General features: G+C 40.8%; 1 pseudogene; it reads right to left on the reverse strand.

Moving 5' to 3' along the window:
• Positions 1-5,078: 5,078 nt before the first annotated feature.
• LOC123600468 lies at positions 5,079-7,462 on the reverse strand (annotated as a pseudogene).
• Between the last annotated feature and the right edge of the window lie 10,172 nt (positions 7,463-17,634).

Consider the following 17,634-nt stretch of genomic DNA (forward strand, 5'->3'; position numbering starts at 1 on the left):
GGATCAAAAGGAACTTCTCAGGTAAAAAGGGAGAGAAAGAAGATGTTTCAGGAAGCATGGGCAGCAACAGGGAGTGACAGATTAAAATGGTACATTCAGGCAACAGCAAGTAATTCATTTTAATGGGAAATGGAGAATTAACGGGGGATGAAACCAGGGAAAGAGAAGAGGGACAGAGCAGGAAAGTCTTCAAATGCCAGGCTAGAGAATTTACTCTGTGAAGTGTGTGTGAGGAATGGTAACTTAGAGGAATTTAAGCTGAAGAATGACAAGATCTGACTGACATCTTAAAATGATTACTGAGGGCAATATGGAAAAAGAGACTTGAAAAAAAGCTTAAATGTCCTCAGTTTAAAAGTCCAGAGACTTTTGGGGCTCCTGGATGGTTCAGTTGGTTAGGAGTTGGTGAGTTGGTCAGTTTGAGCCCGGTGTCAAGCTCTGTGCTGACAGTTCAGAGCCTGGAGCCTGCTTCACGTTCTGTGTCTCCCTCTCTCTCTGCCCCTTCCCAGCTTGCATGCTGTCTCTAGTCCAGAGACTTTTTATCCAATGCATCCAAGGCAATCAGGTGCTGGGAGATCTCTCACACCAAGTCAACTCATAAAACACAAATTCGAAACAAAACCCCAACTGTATTAATTTGCCTTGGGAAATGTAACTGCTCAGAGGCCCAGAATACTCAATTGTAAAGTGATCTCCTTCCCAGTAGGAAATATGTTTGGCAGAGTGATTGCTTCTATTGAGAGTCAGAGAGAAAACAAAGCTGGATGTTCTTTAGATTTAGTGTTTAAATCCCCACTCCTGCTTTTACTAGCTGTGTGAACTGAGGCACGTCAATTAACCTCTCTGGAGTAAGAATAATCATTCTTAACCTTTTTCACAAGATTGATTTGAAGATTATTAAATTAATTTTTAAAAATCAATGAAAAAAGGAATTTCAGATATTTGGGACATAATACATTCTTAATAAGTGGCATTCCAGGGCACCCATTTCATAACGAAGGACATTAGAGAGAGCAAGTAAACACGTAAGGGAAGGTAATTCCAGGAAAGGGCAGGAGGCAGAAGTGTGCCTGGAGTGTGCAAGGAGCTATAAGAAGCCTAAGGTGGCTGGGAAGGGTTGGGGTGGGAAGAGCGGTAGAAGACGGTAAAAGTTGTGGAGTTACCTTGTAGCTCAAAAAATCATGTTTCCCCTTAACACAGTGTGTGGCATTTTCCCTAGGAAACAACTGTCTGCTCATGGCAACATTTCCCAGTCCCACTTGCATCTAGATGTGGCCATGTGACTAGTTCTTACCAATGGAATATGTGCAGGAATTTATGTGTGTCACTGCTGGGTCAGGGTATTTAAGAAGTAAATGAGGCTTCAGTCTCTCTTGTAGGCTTTTCACCAGCTAGAAGAATTCTGAGGTTCTAAGGAAAGGTGCAACAGAAGACAGAAGGAGCCTGGATCTCTGAATCAAGCATGTAGAGGAAAGGCTCCAGAACAAAAATCAACCTGAGATGTATTAAGAAGTTATAAATGTCATGAACAAAAGTTTAAATCTTCTAAAGATAATATTAACAAATACATTTCTAACCTCTGGGTAGGGACTTTGTAAACAAGTTACAGAAAGCACTATCCATAATATAAAAGATTGAGGGGCACCTGGGTGGCTCAGTCAGTTGAGTATCTGACTCCTGATTTCCACTCAGGTCATGATCCCAAGGTTGTGGGATCGAGCCCCTTGTTGGGCTCTGCACTGAGCATGGAGACTGCTTGTGATTGTCTCTCTCCCTCTGCCCCTCTCCCCCATTCGCATTCTCTCTCCAAATAAATAAACTTTATATATATCTCCAAGGCACTGTTTTAAGCACTTTATGTATATTAACTCTGCCTAGAACTTGTCCCTGAACTCAAGATTTGTATGTCTAACTGACTTCTTAACATCTCAGTTTGGAGGTCTAAAAGGCATTTCATATTCCAAATTGTATTTCTGATTTGTCTCCATGATGCTGCCCCTTCCACACTCTTTCCCCATATAAGCAAATGGAAACCCCATTCTTTCAGCTCATGCAAAAACCTTACACTCATTCTTGATTTCTCTCTCTCTCTCTCTCCACACACACATTAGAAAGTTCTCTTAGTTACAGAAAATAATGATTAAAGCATAGCACAATGCTTTCTAACTTATAATCCCTTTAAAATTGTCTGGCTCAGAAAATTATAAAAGGAAACTGAAAAAAGAACAAGCTACTGAAAGTGTGAAACATTCTGGTTATATGAAATCCAGAAAATTACTAAGCATATTTCAAAAAATACTTTGGAACTTTATAAGTTACCTCTACTTTTAATGCATGTTGCTAGATAATGATATCAATAGTGGAAAAACTGGGAAATAAAAACAAATTCACATTGAATAAAACACAATGATATATACAATGAATGTAATAAATCCCTCGTTTTAATATAAAAATATACCATTTTTATTAATAAATCAGTTCTTTTTGCTTGATATATATCTATTTAATAATTTATTTTTTTTAGGTAAGTTCTGTGCCCAATGTGGGGCTTGAACTCATGACCCCAAAATCAAGAGTCACATGCTCTACTGACTGAACTAGGCAGGCACCCCTCAACAAGTATTTTAAACTAGTTTGAAGGGTGGGAATGCAAGCTGGTGCAGCCACTCTGGAAAAGAGTATGGAGGTTCCTCAAAAAACTAAAAACAGAACTACCCTACGACCCAGCAATTGCACTACTAGGCATTTATCCAAGGGATACAGGTGTGCTGTTTCGAAGGGACACATGTACCCGCATGTTTATAGCAGCACTATCAACAATAGCCAAAGTATGGAAAGATATATGGATATTGGTTAAAGAAGATGCGGGGCGCCTGGGTGGCGCAGTCGGTTAAGCGTCCGACTTCAGCCAGGTCACGATCTCGCGGTCCGTGAGTTCGAGCCCCGCATCGGGCTCTGGGCTGATGGCTCAGAGCCTGGAGACTGTTTCCAATTCTGTGTCTTCCTCTCTCTCTGCCCCTCCCCTGTTCATGCTCTGTCTCTCTCTGTCCCAAAAATAAATAAACGTTGAAAAAAAAAATTAAAAAAAAAAAAAAGAAGATGTGATATATATATATATACACACACACACACACACACACACACACACACACAATGGAGTACTACTCAGCAATCAAAAAGAAGGAAATCTTGCCATTTGCAACTACGTGGATGGAACTGGAGGGTATTATGCTAAGTGAAATTAGTCAGTCAGAGAAAGACAAAAATCATATGACTTCACTCATATGAGGACTTTGAGACAAAACAGATGAACATAGGGAAGGGAAATAAAAATAATATAAAAACAGGGAGAGGGACAAAACAGAAGAGACTCATAAATATGGAGAACAAACTGAGGGTTACTGGAGGGGTTGTGGGAGGGGGGACGGGCTAAATGGGTAAGAGGAATTAAGGAATCTACTCCTGAAATCATTGTTTCACTATATGCTAATTTGGATATAATTAAAAAATAAAAAAATACTTTAAAAAAAATTTCTAAAAGTAAAAAATTTAAAAAAAATAGAATTCCTGCCAAAAAAAAAAAAAAAAACAGTTTGAAGGGACACCAAATTATTTGCCTTTTTATTACTCCCTTGAATGTTGTCTCTGCCCTGAAGGAATGTAGGAACAGCAGGGCTGTACCTTGTGAGCCTGTAGCCTGAAAAAGCAATAGCAAAGTAAAGGGGAAGGAGGATATGATCACAACAGATCAGCCCAACAGCAGAGCCAAACCCTGCTTTGAAGGATGGGATGAGGTCATTGGTGTATCTTGGATCATATATATGATGGATCATATTTAGATAGAGAGAGAGAGAGAGATAAGTAAATATATACATCATAGTATGTAGCAACAAAAACATAACCAATGTGTAACAATTCAAATATCCAGCTATAGGAGACAAGTCAAAGAAACTACAGTTTGTGCAAAAAATTGAAGTACTTTGTAAAACAAAAAAATAAAAAGAAGGAAAGATAAAAAAAGGAGACACATTGTGTACCGATGTGGAAAAATATCCAAGATACACTGTTAATGTAAAAAGCAAGTGCAAAACAGTGTGTATAATAGCTAAAATGTGAAAGCAACCCAAATGTCCATCCATGAATGAATGGATAGGTGAAATGTAGTATATATACACAATGGAATATTTTTCAGCCTTAAAAAGAAGGAAAAGAAGACACGTGCTACAACATGGATGAACTTTGAGGACATTACACTAGATGAAATAAGCCTGTCACAAAAAGACAAATACTATATGATTCCACTTACTCGAGTTACCTAGACTAGTCAAAATCCTAGGGACTTGAAAGTAGAATGGTGGTTGCCAGGGGAGAGAAGAATGAGTGAGAAGTCATTATTGAATGGGTATAGAGTTCCCATTTTGCAAGATGAAAAGAGTTTTAGAGATGGACAGTGGTGATGGTTACACATTATAAATGTACTTAATACCACTGAACTGTACACTTAAACATTATTAATATGGTAAATTTTATGTTATGTAAATTTATTTTGCCACAAATTTTTAAATTGAGAAAAATCCCACATTTGGAAAAATAATGCAATTTCAAGGTAACTCATCTTTATTTAGTTGTTCTGAACTTACTTCCTGGACACTAGTTTTTAAAAATGAAAAAGTAAGTGTGTCTGGGTGGCTCAGTCAGTTGAGCATCTGACTTCAGCTCAGGTCATGATCTCGCAGCTCATGGGTTTGAGCCCTGTGTCGGGCTCTGTGCTGACAGCTCGGAGCCTGGGGCCTGCTTCAGATTCTGTGTCTCCCCTCTCTCTCTGACCCTTACACACTCTCGTTTATTTTTGAGAGAGAAAGAGAGACAGAGTATGAGCAGGGTAAGGGCAGAGAGAGTGGGAGACATAGAATCCAAAGCAGGCTCCAGGCCCTAAGCTGTCAGCACAGAGCCCAATGGGGGGCTCAAACCCCTGAACCACCAAGATCATGACCTGAGCCGAAGTTGGATGCTTAACCGACTGAGCCACCCAGGCACCCCATCAGAGATTTTTTTTTTTTTAATGTAGAGGAAATAAACTCATGTATTGAAAGACAGCTTTTTACTTCTTTTTGACAGTTGAGAAATACATATTTATTCTGATACTTCTGACCAGTTGTGCAACTAATCTAGGACAAATTACCAAATAAATTTTACATTATTTCTTCAGGACTGGAGTTTTTCGATGGCTTCAGATTTGGGATCTTCAAATGTGAAGTTAGGGAATGTATTCATGTCTGCTTTACCATACATTTGGTTAAGTTTTGAAAAACTCCCTCTCCGGCTCTTGCTGGTACTCTGGGCCAATATCAACACGTCCTCCAGATGCCTGTGCTTAGTTCTCTATTCTCTAATCTTATCGATGAAAAGTTTCTGTACAGGATCAAGTTCCTTAGTAAATGCTGCTGCTATAATACCAATGTTCCTCCTCAAATGGACTGAGACTGTGAACCTAATGACCGAGGAAAACCTGAAGAGCCTCTGCTATGGACAGGAAACTTCTCGGAGGAGGTCTGCGACCAGAAGGCTCTAGGTGAGATAGATGAAAGACAGCTCTTACTAGAACTGAAAATTCTGTCAATAATTGAAAATTACCTTACAGACACTTATGCTAAGATAGCACTTCTTAGTTGATGTGAAAGGGATCAGTTTCCTGATTTATAAATTTTACTGCTAGGATTTTTGGTGCAATAAATATTGGTATTATAATGTATTCCTATAATAATATGGGTCTCTGAAATCAGACTCTCCAGGTTCAAATCTCAACTTTACCATTTATAAAATCTGTAATTTTAGGTAAATTTTTTAACCCCTCTATGCCTCGATTGCCTCATCTGTAAAATAGAGATATTACTGGCTTACATGTTTGCTGCATTAATTAAATGAGATGAAACATGTAAGAAAAAGAAGGGTGTATAATATGTTAGCGTCTGTGTAAAAAAGAGAAAATAAAAGAACTATGTACTTTCTTTCTTGTATACACATAATACTATTTTTGGAAAAATAAGACATTATTAAAGTTGGTTACTCCTAGGGAAGGAAACTGAATGGCTGGGATAAGAAATAGAAGGGAAACGTTTCATCTTATATTGTTTTGTACTTTTTGAGTTTTAAACCATTTTAATGTATTATCTCTTCAAAAATAAATAATATTAAAACTTTTTAAATGCCATCCCCTTTCTCCGGTCTCGCCTACTCACACAAGGTTAATGTGCCATCCATGTAACTCTGGTCATGCTAAATTGCTAGTAGGAAACTAACTCTTTCTAGTGTGACTGTTAAGGCTCTCTTTGATCCAGGCTCAACCCACCCATCCTATTATTCTTCCAAGAATCTCCCTTCACACCATCTATATGTCTAGTCAAGCCTTACTGCTCACTATTTTCCAAGCGGCCACCCTCTTTGGGACCAAAGTGTCCGTTACCCATCCCCCCTCAGAATTTGGAAAGTCCAAAGTGAACCACATGTTTATAGCTCCTGCCCTGCACCTCCTTTCCCACCTCATTTTCTCTGATTTGTGTCAGCAAACATGTATAAAACCTTCTCCCTGACCCTCCCTGATAACAGCCCTAGCAGTTCAGGCTTTAGAATGGGGCCCTGCTGCTCCAACTCAGACTTGTAATTCCAAAAGGAAGAGCTATGTGGGTCCAAAAATCACTGGGTCAATGGTCTTTGTCCACAAAAAACTCAGGGAACAGGGGCATCCCCACCTTCTCCTTCTAAGCTAGGCCTGTCCTGGGCCCAAAGGGAAAAGCAAGTTGTGGGACACTGTGCCAGGCAAATATGAGGACCTTCTGCTGGCCTGACATACTAGATAGGCAAGGAGGTTGGGACAACCTCCCTAACCTTTTCATCTATACATTCTTGCCTTGGTTCTCTGTAGAACCTCTGAAAAGGAGGTAGGGCCAATGCTGGATTCCAAGCTAATACCAGATTAATTGTCCTCCTTCACTTATTGACCCCATTCAGGGCTGAGCTCATGCCCTGCCTCTTCTAAGGGTCCTCCACTGAGAACTCCCAGAGCCCTCCCCATCTCACCACACAGGGCCTTGATACCAGCTACTCAGTTTCCTTCCCCCAAAGCAATCAATGTTCGCAATGCTTTGTTTATCCTTCCAGAAATAGTCTATGGCCTATACTAGCAGGGGCACTTCCTCTAGCAAGACCGGAATTAACTTGACTCCACCCAAGTAGAACCTGCCCACTCCCCAGCTCACAGCACAGTATTCAAGAAAGATCAGCTGATGAACCCACAGGTGCTCAAAATTCTCTCCAATGCTCAGTGAAGAGTTCACCATGTGCAAAATTCACCATGTGCACCATCCTATTGATGATCCAGAGAAATGTAAGCTTTACAATATGGGCTTTCTTAAGACTAGAGACACAAATTCAGCTAGATATAGACTGATACCCTCACAGCCATCTCTGGCAGCCAGCTACTTCTGCACAGTGATCCACGTCTACAAAAGAAGTCACACAGGCTTTACTTTCCCATGCCCTATTGTCCCACCAGACCCCAATATCTCATTCATAATGAGCATCAGGCTCGTTCTGTCTCTCAATGACACAAACTCCCTGAATTGGTTGAAAATTAGAAATCACCCTGTAGCTACCATAACCTATAGCAAGAGAGAAGCCCCAAGGAAGAGTCAGAATCAAGCAGCATCTGATGTCTTCTGGCATGGGGAAGTATGAAGTTGAGCAACAGGAAGAGCAAATTGCAGATAATGTCCACACATGTTGCAACTTTCCCAGAAGTCGTTCATGAGCACATGCATGTGCATGTCTATGTACATGTCTGAGTTTATATGTCAGTGAACATTTGTGCATAGGGTTGATCATGTATATGTATGTATTTATGTATATTAGAGATATTTTTGTGTGTGTGCACATGTAAATAACTGTGTGTTGTGTGTACCTGAGGAGGTTAAGGCAGGGCAGAGTGGCAAGAACAGGTAAGTATAGGGTACCTTTGCCTCTTGACAAACCCAGGAGTGACTCACTGGTGGTCCACTCCTCCCCTCAATCCTCCTAGGTTGAGGACTCTTTTGAGAGTCTGGGTACATGGCCTTATATGTGCTGTTGCCAGCCCTCTCCCTTGGACTGTGAACACAGTGGCCTCGCTATTCCCATCAACTTGAGGGCTAAGAACTTCCTGGGAAAGGCCAGATGGTCTAGTGAGGGAAGTGAAAGGCCCTTGGACAAGATCCCAAAAGGAAGATATATTTAACTGTGGCCGAACTCTCAAAAATTTCTTTGGGGGTGATGGAATTGTAATACAACTTGATTGTGATGGAGGTTACATAATTGTTTCTATTTGTCATATCTCATGAAACCATACACTAAAAAGGGTTAATTTAACTATATGTAAATGATACCTTAATAAAAAATGGGAAAACACATATAGAATTGATAATTGAATATTTTAGAACTTTTTTCCCAGCTGACTGTAAACAAAAACATACAGTTATACTATCAGTTTTCCAAGTTATATCAGTCTGCTTTTAGTGTGACAGAAAAATGATACCAGAATTACTATAGAGAAAACTAATGGTATTTAATTATTGAGATGATTAAATTTACAGTAATAATATTGACAGAATTAAAACAGCACATCAAGGGGCGTCTGGGTGGCTCAGTCAGTTAAGCATCCAACTTGGGCTCAGGTCATGATCTCACAGTTCTGTTCATGAGTTTGACCCTGTGTCAGGCTCTGCGCTGCCAGTGTGGAGCCTGATTGGGATTCTCTCTCTTGTCCTCTCTCTGTGCCCCGCCCCCAAATAAACTTAAAAAAAAAATTAACTGTAATCACAAAATGAACTGTATTTCCAAAGTTCAGAACAATATGTCCTAGACCGTATTTGGAGAACACTTTGTCTTTACCCATGCATAAGGAGATGCTCCACTTTTAAGAGTACAGTTTGATGTATTCTGTGGACAAAGAAGAGATATCATTGGTTCACTAGTAAGTGTGGAGCTTACAAAAGAATTCTTAGCCACTGTTATTAAATGCAATGCAGTCACAATATCCAGTAATCTTTTGGCAAATGTTAATGAAATGGTTTGGGTTCTTTCTGAGTCTGAATAAAGGTTCATGAAATTTCAGGAGGAAGAAGAAGAGAAGGAGGAGGAAGAAAGAAGCAGATGCCCACTCTTCCACTCTTGGGGATTGAGAAGGTGCCAGGCTCAGGAGCCACTTGATTCTGATGCCCAAGTCAGAATCCTAACTCTGCAGTTTACTCAGATGTTGTGACCTCAGGCAGACCCATTGCTCCCTCAAGTCTTTGGCTTACCCACATCTGTGAAGTAGGGCCTATGCATGAGCAGGGTTTCCAATAACTGCATCTTTGGGAGTCCTTTTATTGCTTTCCCACCCCAAGGGCCCTATAATTAGAAAGATCTCTGAACAAATTGCATTTATGGTCAGTTTTCCTATTTTTTATAAACAAAGGTACATTTATCTGATGTTAAGATTTTTTCATTAGCACAAGCTATGTGGATCACAAAGAGTTAATGTAATTCCAGCCAAAAGCCAAAAAAAAAAAAAAAGGAAATTTTTTTCAATTTTATTTTCGCCTGTATAGTCTTGCTCTAGATAAAAAATACTATTTCCATCCACTAGGCTTTGTCAGATGTTGGAACTGGCCAAAAGCCCCCACCGTGACAATCTTCATGGGCTGCCAAGGGGCGGGACAATGTAAAAAGAGGAACAACTGGTCTTGATTCTCAACCGAATGCTTCTGAGGCTGGAATTCAGAGGTACGCCTGGGCCATCTGTAGGTCTGCCACCTCAACCCCTGCCCTCTGCCCACTGAAGTTGCCAAGCTCAGGTCGTGAGTTGTCAGCGTGTATGCCTCTGGTGCCCAGGGACCCTGAAGGTAACAGGCAGGGCTGCCACTCACATTTTTACAGATTGAGCATTGCCCAAGAGACACCATTCATTGTAGTCAGCATTTATTTATAAAGTTATGACAGTTTTCCAACAGATGGCAGTAAAGTATCTTAAGAAAGGGCACCTTTTTGTAGTTCACTCAAAATCAGTAAGGTCTAACAGAGGGACTGCTTTTTTTCTACATTGCCCAAAGTGGTGCCAGTAAACAGCAGGACACAGTAAGCATAACCGGGCTTCACAAAAGTAGAAAGTGGTTCACAGTCAACATCCATTCCTACCTCCTTTTGTTATGCCCAGGGCCAGCTTCATGGGTATTTCACCTATGCACAGGGCTCTGTATTCAGAAGGCCCATGAACTTGGTTTAATGCTTTGCTGTTGCTGTTTTAAAATTCTTAATAACTTTATCTCTGAACACGTATTTTGTAAGTGAAGTCTGATGGGACAAAGTGGCGTGCACATGAGCAGATGCTATATGGGCAATGTGCACACCTGCTCTTCCTTGCTGCTTCATTCCCATACAGCATTTGCAATATTCCATGAGCAGACAATTCCAGTGTGCCTGTGATACCTGAGGGCTCAGCAAAACTAGCATGTTATGGGGTGCCTGGGTGGCTCAGTCGGTTAAGCTCTGACTTTGGCTCAGGTCATGATCTCGCGGTTCGTGGGTTTGAGCCCCACTTTGGGCTCTGTGCTGACAGCTCGGATCCTGGAGCTTGCTTCGGATTCTGTGTCTCCTTCTCTCTATGTCCCTCCCCTGCTCATGCTCTGTCTCTGTCTCTGTCCCTCTCAAAAAGAAACAAACATTGAAGAAACCCCAAAAACTAGCATGTTATATCCACAACTGCATAAGCAGGGGTGCTGACTGTCCTGACAGGACATGCTTTCCATTTAAACCAGAACTTGCTTCTTTAAAAAAAAATTTTAACTGTATTTATTTATTTTGAAAGAGAGACAGAGAGAGGGAGCAGGGGAGGGGCAGAGAGAGAGAGAGAGAGAGAGAGAGAGAGAGAGAATCCCAAGCAGGCTCTGCACTGTCAACACAGAGCCTAATGCAGGACTCGAACTCATGAACTGTGAGATCGTGTCCTGAGTAGAAACCAAGAGTCAGATGTTTAACCAACTGAGCCACCCAGGCTCTAACACAGAAAGAAGGCAATGGCATTCTAAGACACAAACGACAGAGGAATGCTACCACATTTTTATGTATGTGTCTTCCTTGTAACAATCACTTGCTAAAAATGATGACATAGAAGGAAAGGGAAAAATAGGGCAACCCATAGTTCCTTCTCCTTTGAGTCCTTCTTTACTCATCACTAAGTTGAAAGTAGAAGCTGTTGGTAGAATGTGCTCACATCAGAAATGAAATAAAAACAGTTGAGTTACCTTCTGCAGCATTTCTACTATTCATGTTAGAATTAAATACATACGCATGTATGAGCTTTAAAGTAGAACCGTATAATTTCAGAGATTCCACATGCAGTTAAATACTCTTAATATTTGCATTTAAGGCTGGCATGGCACAAAATAAAAATAAATGTAAATTTCAAGCTAACAAATTACAATTTTAATCTTTCTTTACTTAGAACAACATTAAATAGAAAATAAAAACACTAGGGGCACCTGGGTGGCTCAGTCAGTTAAGCGGCTGGCTCTTGATCTCAGCTTGGGTCTTGGGTCTTGGCTCTTGATCTCAGCTTGGGTTATGAGTTCAGGCCCCGCATTGGGCTCCGTGCTGGGCATAAAGACTACTTAAAAAAAAAAAAAAAAAAAAAGTAAGAAAGAAAAGACAAATACCATATCCAAGTCAAGAGGAGACCCTGGAAGAAAAGAAAAATCTTTATATTTTACTACCTTTAATGGTAACTTTTTTTTCCTGCTTTTTAAATAAAGGGCTCTGCATTTTCATTTTTGCACTGAGCCCTGCAAATTATGTAGGTGGCCCTGATTATTTCTATATTGCAGAGGCTGGAAAGCTACAAACTCTAAAAACTAGAATTCTGCATGCAAAATAGTTTTCACAAATTAGATGCCTTTGCAAGAAATTTGAATGGAAAAGAAAAACAAAGGCTATTTTCCTGCTGCTTTTGGCGGTGTTCCACTGGCAGGAAGGATTGTAGAGATGCCAATGGTCCATCTCCAGCTTTGTGGATGATGTGACAAAATTTCAGTGACAAAAGTAGCAGCCTCTTTCTTCCAGGATCTAAGAAGCAGCAATGGTTGATACAGTAGCTTAGATCCTGTCTCCTAAATTCTGAATCATAGCTATTTGGTGAATTCCTGAACACAATTACTGCCAGTTCTGGAGTTTTCTAGGAGTCATTCTTTGATCTTCAGTCTAACACCTGCTCCTCCAAACGTTTCAATAATTTCATAAAACCTACAAATCCCTTCATTAGGTTCTCTTTTGCATTTAAAATTTCTAGAATTTGCTCAAAATCAACTTGCTTGAAATCAACTCCCAAACATCACACGTTCTACTGGAATACACCCCTACCATACCACCATTAATAATGATGAAACTAAGCTAAAACATCTGGTCAATTAAAAAAAATACAATGCACAACTTGTAAGTATGCATTTATTCATTAAACCCTTTCTTCAAACAAACAAACCTGGAGTAGTTTGATGACACTGATCCCTTGCTGTGATGGTCCCAACTCCCAGACTTCATGTTCAGAGCTTTTTCAACAGCACTTCTCTTTTTTCAAAGTATGAGTTGAAAAGTCCATTCTGCTCAAGATCTTCTTATGAAGCCTCAGATCCGGGCTTTGACCGTAAATAGAAAAGCTCCAGGCCCAGCTTCCACTCCCTGAAGTTGCACAACGCTGGCCCCACATCTTGTCCCTCCAACTACACTTTGTACACACTCATACTACTTGCTCTCCCACCTCCTGAGGGTTTGTAGTTCCTTTACCCCTTCATTTCTTCAAGCAATACCAGTTGGTTGAGACCTCATCAACCTTCCCTCCCCCCAGCAAAGGTCCTGTGCCCAAGGATCTCCCATGTTAAGAGAAGCAGAAGAGTAAATAAATCTAATGAGGAGGATGAGCTTTTCGAAGAGATCCTCGCCCAGCCCAGTCTGGGAACAAGCCTGCAGAGATTAGTCAGGTGATGGCCAGCTTCTTGCTGAGTTTCATCTCCTCATCCAGGAGCTGGCTCTGCAAGAAGTCACAGTGGTGGGGGTCTGTACAGGCAGAACCAAGGACATGTGGAACCAAAAGGGCTTGCAACAGGTTACCTATAAACTCTTGGTCAGAAACCCCAGTGTAGGAGGTAGTCTCCTTAGTTTATAATTGCCCAGTCCTTGATGGAGGAGCAGGGAGAGAGAAGTGATATTTACCAATTCTTCACCCCAACAGGGCTTTTGCACCATCCTGTTATTCTGGTGACATGGCAAGTCTGAGCTATCATTTAATGCAGGAAGGGAAAAACAGAACTTTAAAACTCCATTGTCTCGGGGCACCTGGGTGGCGCAGTCGGTTAAGCGTCCGACTTCAGCCAGGTCACGATCTCGCGGTCCGTGAGTTTGAGCCCCGCGTCAGGCTCTGGGCTGATGGCTCAGAGCCTGGAGCCTGCTTCCGATTCTGTGTCTCCCTCTCTCTCTGCCCCTCCCCCGTTCATGCTCTGTCTCTCTCTGTCCCAAAAATAAATAAACGTTGAAAAAAAAAAAATTTTTAAACTCCATTGTCTCATTGCCCTCTAGTCTTCCACCATGGCTATAGCTGCTAATATTAGTGACCACGCACATGCACACAGACACAGAGCTAACTAAAGCTTTCATTCTCCCCCCAGGGCTTTCTCATGGTTTGTTGTTGACTTCTCAGAATTGTGCTTCTCTCTTGCTTCCATCGTTTCTCTAGGGTTGGTTTTGGAGAGGAAGCCAGCAGGCTATTCTAGTTCACCATTTTGATAGGTAACTTGAGTTTTGAAGAGATTGTGCTGGCTGCTGTGTAAAAACTGGAGTTTAGGAAGCAAGCTTGGGACAAAGCAGACAAATTAGGAGGTTATTGAGGTACTTCCGAACAAAGGTCATGATGGACTTGGACTAACTAGGATGCTAGCAGTAAAAATGGAAGAAGTTAGATTCAAGAGTTTTGGAGGTACAATTAATAAGTCTTGCTGATGAACTAACTGTATTTGGATGAAGAGAGAATAAAAAATGGCTACTATTTGGCATAAAAAACTGGATGTGTGCATGGAGCCATTTTAGGATAAAGACTGACAGAGAGGCAAAATTGGGGGACTTTTAGAGTTCTGTATTGCATATTCTTATTGCATAAACAGCAAAACCTCCAAATTGGGTGAGTTCCCAGGCAGGGTCTTCTGCCTGCCACTCTCCTCACCCTCGGAACCAGGTCTCTCTTTTGTCTCTGTCCCTTGCCAAGAAAGCATATCATAGATGGACTTCCTGATGGTTTTAGGGTTTCATTTCAGAGTCTCTGTCACTGTTAGGGGAAAGGACATGGCATGGCATCTATGACCTCCACGTTTTCTACTCATAAGTTTCAGTCACTGCAGCTCTTTTCAAATTTCCCATTTGCTGCTTTTTAGTTACCTTGAATCCATTTTTCCTCCCTGTCTGCATTCCAACTTCTTTTTGCATTAGTCTGGTGAACTGTAATCAGGTGCCCTGGCTGAATGGTGGGCATGTGACTCCTGGAATGTGAATGCAGAGAAACTGACAACATGGTTAAGACAGTAATTTATTCATTCCATCAGCAGTAGCCTTTCATCCTGCTATGAGGTTATTCCAGTGTTTCTGGGTTCCAGCCTCCAGAGGTGCTGATAAAAATCCTTTTGCTCAAGCCAGAGTCAAGTTTTGTTGCTTGCAATCAATGAAACCTAATAATAATCAGTTTATAAAGTACCAGGACATGAATGCAACCTGCCCCCCAAATGTCCAGCTTCACCACAACAGTAACAAATGTGTTAGTGTTGATCCCAACCCCTGCCCTCCCACCCCCAAGCAGCCCTTTGTTTTCTCAGAACCTTCCCCGTGTATTCTAAGGCCTCCTAGGCTTCTGTTTTGTTCATAACCATGCCTTTCCACACATTCATAGCCGAAGTAAGTTGATGTCCAGGGTAGCATTCAGGCAGCATTTTGACCAAACAGGAATGTGGTTATTTCCACTGCCCAGAACCTTACCCCGTGGGCCTCTGAACTCAATTCCAGCTCAAGTCTGAACTGAGGCCTCCCTTCCCAACAAGACTGATTAGAATTACTATCTGATGACCAGTCTCTTATCCTGCTTCTCCTCCACCCAGATTACAGCCCTAAGAAAGAGGATTTGACTGCTTCTCAGGTTTTTGGTGGTCTTAGTTCCTACACTTAACTCTTCACTCCTGTAAGGTTTGAGTTCAGCTAGGATTGATGTTCTACGATGCATCCCCATAGGACCCTTATCACATGACTTGATGTAAAATCTCCCAAGCCTTACATAGATTCTTCTTCCTTTCTACTTTTGTGTAGCCAGAAGCTGTATGTATAAATTCTGATGATTATCCACGTTACCAAATACATTATATGAGAAGTCATGCATACCAGTACAGTGACATGAGCATTTATACCTTTAAGACCACATATAATTCTTGATGATAAATTGTAATGTTTTGTATCAATCACTACTCTTTCATCACTTCCAAAGCCTCTACTTATATAACATTTTGGCACGTTCTAGCCAGAAGTTCCAAGTTTCCTTTGCAATATGTATTGCTACTTCACGTCTCTAGTTAACAGTAGCTTAGAACCTTGAATTAGGGCTCTCCAGACAAACAGAACCAAGAGGAGATACATAGATATAGATACAGATATAGATATATAGATATATAGATATGTAAAGAGATTTGTTAGAAGATATTGGTTAGTGTGATTATGGAGGCTGAGAGGGCCCACCATCTGCTGTCTGCAAGCTGGAGACCCAGGAAGGCCTGTGGCATAGTTGGAAGGCTTGAGAGTCAACGATGGCAGTTTCTAGTCCAGGTCTGAAGGCCTGAGATACAGGAATGGCAGGGGCAGATGATCAATGTCTCAGCTCAACAGTCAGACAGAGTGAATTCAACCATTTTGTTCTATTCTGGCCCTCAATGACTTGGGGAAGGCTATCTGCTTTACTCTGACCAATTCAAGTGCTAATCTCTTCTGAAACACCCTCACAGACACACATAAAAAGGTTTAACGAGCTATTTGGGTATCCCTTGGCCAGACAAGTTGACACATAAAATTAACTATCACAAACCTTGACTGGTATTCTAACAATTTAAAAGCAAGCCCAATTGCTGACCTAGTCACCAGGAAATCCTGTCTCAAAGGTCAAAGTAAAGTAGGTGTTTTGAACCCACACTCATGTCTGCCTTGGGCCTATTAGTTTTCCAGGAAAGAACCTGTTTTCTCAAAGAAGTATCAGTTAATGCTGGACAAAATATTATCTTCCAGACTATAATTTCATGATGAAGATTCTTAGAGACTCACTCTAGAAAGTTGAGACAATGCTAAAATATGACTAGTTTGCCATCTAAAATGTACAAACTTGAACAGTATATTCCCTCCCTCCCTTGACTTCCATGTTATTATGTTGATCTGAGTAGTTTTTAAAACTCCCCTCAGACTTTGAGGTGGTGCTCCAGAACTCTCATGGTTAATATACTGAGTCAATTCTACTCCCCAGCCCTCTTTACCTAGCAGTTCAGTCATCATGACAAGAGTACCCATTTGGCACAGCTCCAGATGCTGGATGATACTGAACCTTGGATTTAGGAATTCAGTGAGTCTCCCCACCTTCTACTCTCAAAATACAGTCCCTGCTAATACTTAGTGGTCATCATAAGACTTGATATTATGGTTTCTGCTTTTCATACCAAATTATTTCCAGGACAAGAAGACTTTTCTATTAGAAGAGTCCTTTTAGCCCCCTATACAATTTCCATCTTACCCTACTTTGTATTACTAGCAAAGTAAGCAAATGGAAATAGCCCTTTTGTTTTCTGAAATATTTCATTACAAATAAAATGGTTAATTTGTCTAAATGAGATAATGTACATGAAAGCACACTATAAGCTATAAAACAAGCTATAGAAGGCAAGATATGCTTAAATATTTTTATTTAGAAGGGCTTATTGGGGGGGCCACCGATGGGGTTAAGCATCCAACTCTTGATTCGGGCACAGGTCATGAACCCAGGGTCAATGGGGATCGAGGTCGCATCGGTCTCTGCACTGACAGAGCCTGCTTGGGATTCTCTCTCCCCTTCGCTTTCTGTCCCTCCCCCATTCATGCGTGCGGTCTCTCTCAAAACAAATGAACATTTAAAAAAGGGGCTTATTAATATTTTTCATTAATTTCAGAATTCTATCATGTCTGAGCTGTAAGGAACCTGGACCTTAGAACTCACTTGTTCCAGATGAGAAAAATGAGGCCTAGAGTTTAAACAATCCCTCCTAATGTCACCCAGCCTAGCAAGTTTTTCCCAGGTAAGGAAGAAAATATGTAAAATATTTTTGCACTAAGATCCACTTTCTAAACATCTAAACTACAAGCGGTGAATGATCATTTAAACATGAGGAAAGCTTCAGTCCTTTTGATTTATTCTAACCATTTTCAAAAGAACAAAGAATTTTTATAAAGAAATCATTATATAAACTAGAAACTTAGATATTTACCTGTATTTACTTACCTCTACAATTTTAATTTATTTATTTTGAGAAA

Source organism: Leopardus geoffroyi, chromosome D1 (assembly GCF_018350155.1).
Source record: "Leopardus geoffroyi isolate Oge1 chromosome D1, O.geoffroyi_Oge1_pat1.0, whole genome shotgun sequence".
Taxonomy (NCBI): domain Eukaryota; kingdom Metazoa; phylum Chordata; class Mammalia; order Carnivora; family Felidae; genus Leopardus; species Leopardus geoffroyi.